Source organism: Siphateles boraxobius, unplaced genomic scaffold, assembly GCF_051911475.1.
Source record: "Siphateles boraxobius isolate OS27281-9 unplaced genomic scaffold, OSU_SipBor_1 29, whole genome shotgun sequence".
NCBI classification, from domain to species: domain Eukaryota; kingdom Metazoa; phylum Chordata; class Actinopteri; order Cypriniformes; family Leuciscidae; genus Siphateles; species Siphateles boraxobius.
In genome coordinates this window covers 9,228,401-9,232,378 of record NW_027508908.1, presented here as the reverse complement: position 1 = coordinate 9,232,378, position 3,978 = coordinate 9,228,401, and the positions used below count along the sequence as shown (strand labels likewise).

Below are 3,978 nucleotides of genomic sequence, written 5' to 3'. Positions count from 1 at the left end.
TTCACCCAAAAATGAAAATCCTGTCAGTATTTACTCGTCCTCATGTTGTTCCAACCCCGTAAGACCTTCGTTCATCTTCGGAACACGAATTAAGATATTTCTGATGAAATCTGAGAGCTGGATCATTCCTCCATACTAGTCCATAGGCTTCTTCAGGGATTGAAACTTGCCAGCCCCGAAAAGTTATTAAAGACATCGTTAAAGTAGTCCAAGTGCCCATATGGAAAAGGTTTGCTAAAAACACCTGTGATTCTTATATTTTCCAACAGAATATTGTAAGGGACAAATATGCTTTATAAAAATATATATAAATTGCATAATATTAATGTATTTTTAATCATATATGTCATATACTGTACGTCCTATTTACAAAAGCCATATTTTATTGATGTAAAAATGTAGGAAAATAATGCTAATTTAATATTCATGTCCAGCATATATCTTAAAGTATTAAAGTATTAGCTCACTTTCAAACTCACCCTGATGTCATACAAGATATCCATGTCTCTCTTTCTTAAAATTGTTATACACAGAATGGACTTCAATGGCAACCAACTATTCAAATGTTCAAAGAAGTTTCAAAAGTTTCAAATGTATATGTATATATATTGTTTTTTAGAAAATGACCGATCGTTTCACTAGATAAGACCCTTATTTCTCGACTGGGATCGTGTCGAGACTTTGAAGCTAAATTGATACGGACATTTGAATCTTCTTTGAACATTTGAATATTTGGTTACCATTGAAGTCCATTCTGTGTAGAAAAATCCTGGAATGTTTTCCTCAAAAACCTTAATTTATTTTCGACTGTAGAAAGAAAGACATGGATATCTTTGATGACATCAGGGTGAGTAAATTATCAGAATGTTTTTTTTTTTTTGAAAGTGAACTAATAAAACACAGTGCAGTTTACCAATCAGTGTAAGGCTGCAGTTCACTCATGCTCTTGCTCTTATCTTGTGGAGCCCTAAGTGGAGTCCTATGCCTAGTCAATCATGGTCATATACTGTTAATCAACATTAGATGAAACACAATATTTAAAACTACACACACAAGCACACATTTTAATTACAAAAAATATTTATTAGAGTGTATTCTACAAGATACAGTTGAATATTTTACATATCAATAGTTTTTTATTTTAAATCCTGCATCACCAGATTTCATTTTCATTTGTGACAATTTCTCTAAACTTTATCACAGTACTAAGATAGTATTCTTAACCTAGTACAAACATAAAACTTTCCTTAATGTCGAAGTGATTCTTATGCATATCACCACCAGAGTTCATGTCACATATAGGGTAGACTGAGTACAGTTGAGACACTTTTTTGCGTTTTGATTTTTCACACAAAAATAGATACTGAAAAGAAGTTATACCCATTAGTAGTTTATATTTTCCACAATTAGCTCATAAAAATAAGGTGCTTTTTGTCTTAACTTTGTCTCAACTGTACCCATATGTGGTACAGTTGAGACAGTAACATGGTACAGTTGAGACACCCATTTTTAATGATGTATAGGTAACTAAATGTTCATTGCAAATATAGTAAATAAAGACAAATAAAGAAAAAAACACAAATGGGCAACTTGTTTATTTATTCATCCATTTAAATTCATTCATTTTATTTAAAATAGCACTGGTTAAAATATATAAAACAGGAACAATATATTTAATATATTTATTAATAATACACAGTTTAAATATCACAAATATCAAATTTTATTTTCATTTGTGTCCTATGCTGGCTAATTACGACGTTAAACCTGGTATCATAACACTGAACAACTAAACAGTGTGTTTCTTAATAGAAATCTATCGGGGGTACAGTTGAGACATGTGTGTTTCAATCATACCCCGTTGGCCACCTTGCACATTTCTCTAGATTTTGCAATGATCTTGTATGACACAATACCATGAAATATGCCAGTTTTTAGGGCACAGAATGACGTTTGTGATGACACCAGTGACGTTTAACAGTCACATAAGGATAATAAGCTATTCATTGTGGAGTGTGCATGGTGAAGTGAACGTCTTATCTTAGAAAAAAAAACTTTTGCCGATATCTTCGAATCAGAGATGCGTCCGTTGTTCAAATTTCCCACGATCAAAGAGGACACTAATACGCATGTGCACAGCAAAAATCACAAGTTGAGCTTGCTGCGCACGCAAGTTATTTAAGGTGTCTCAACTGTACCTATGTCTCAACTGTACCCAGTCTACAAAAATATATTCCAGCCAATTTTCAACATTTTATTCACTGTTATAGAAACATATTTGACTCAACTTTGTTAATTTGCCGCACCCTCTGATCTAAATAACACTGTGATGAGTTACATCTGGGACATTTACGCGCTGAGTGCGACGAAACGAGCTGAGACTTTTTTCACAGATGCCATTTTCTTTGATTCGCGATGCAAGGCATACGACGAGGGAAACTCATGGATTAAGTGTTTTATCGCATTTAAATATGCATTTTATAACGTCTTATTGTTTTATAATAATGTGTATGTGCTGTGCACGGCTAAACCGCTCTCAGGGGGGCATTTCCGTTGACGCGCGATGCAGATCAGACCAGGATGGGTTTGCTTTTTAACAGGAAAACGGCGAAAGTAAGTGTTTTATCTAATTTACAATATGTGTTTTATTATATATTGATTTATAGCGATATTTAAATGCTTTGCGCGCCTAAACGACCCGAAACTTATCTCAAAGGCGACGATCTTCTTGGACTCAATACGGAGCTGACGACGAGGAGGTTTGCTTGTAATGTTAACAGGAAAAACACCGAAAGTAAGTGTTTTTAACCTAATTTACAACATATATTTCATGGCATTATATTGTTTTGTAACGATATGTATGTGATGTGCGCGCCTAAACCTTTCTCACAGACTAGGCCCATAGACGACTAGGCCTGCATCTTCTTTGAGTCGTGACACAGTGCTGACACGGTTTTTGCTTTTAACAGTAAAAACAAATAGTAAGTGTTTTAACTCATTACAATACGTGATATATATAGTTGTATGACAATATTTGTGATGTGCAAATATTAAAAGTATGTATTTATCCTCAAACTATCTTTTACTCTCGTTTACCAGCACACATTGTATAACTGAAAAACAGAAGAACAACTCCACAGACTGCAGACCAACAATGCACGTGAAATTGTCACTTTATTTCCTTTTTTGGAGGACCAATTTTCTTATAATGGGTAACTAATTCTTTCAGATTAAATATTTATGCAAAATGTACTTATCAGAATAACTTTTGATTGATGTTTGGTGGTTATACTTTCATGTTTAAATGTATTGATTTAGCTATTTGTGTTTGCTAGGAGCATTTCTATGATGCACCGAGTGGCTAAGGCTAACCAGGCTTGGTGTTTAAAGACTGTACAGACTAGAACCTGGTGATGTTAAGATTTAACAGATAACATGAGAGAATCATGGGCACAAACATAAAAAATAATTATAGCTTTGTTGCTATTTGGTATAACTATATTTTATGTTTCTTACCACTCATTTTGAATTTGTCCAGTCAAATTACTTTACAAAAGTAATTTTTATTTTTATTTTTTACTTAAAATTAGTTTTCAAACCAATTGTTTTCATGATTTGACAGGTAGATGTTTTCTTGCTGTTTAATTTTAGACTCCACTGATTGGGAAATATCTGCCCATCACCTGTCCAACATCACAGCCACAAAAAGGGAACACAGATTTTTCCGGCGGCTGACTATTAGTGAGATTTCTTATGTGGGTGTCTTAATTTATTCTTAAAGGGTTAGTTCACCCAAAATGGAAATTCTGTCATTAATTACTCACCTCATGTCGTTCCAAACATGTAAGAATTTCTTCCATCTTCACAACACAAATGAAGATATTTGACTACTGTTAGCAACTGGACACAACTGATCCACTCGTATCCTGCAACTGATCAACTCGTATCCTGCAACTGTTCTTCATCTGCTGAATGTTG

General features: G+C 33.8%; 1 long non-coding RNA gene across 1 annotated transcript; it reads left to right on the top strand.

Annotated features, from left to right (window-relative positions):
* Positions 1 to 2,439: 2,439 nt before the first annotated feature.
* LOC143754008 (uncharacterized) lies at positions 2,440 to 3,740 on the top strand. The gene is made up of 4 exons (XR_013207858.1): positions 2,440 to 2,613; positions 2,717 to 2,794; positions 2,893 to 2,981; positions 3,652 to 3,740. It is a non-coding gene; the product is annotated as an uncharacterized LOC143754008 (long non-coding RNA).
* The last annotated feature ends 238 nt before the right edge of the window (positions 3,741 to 3,978 follow it).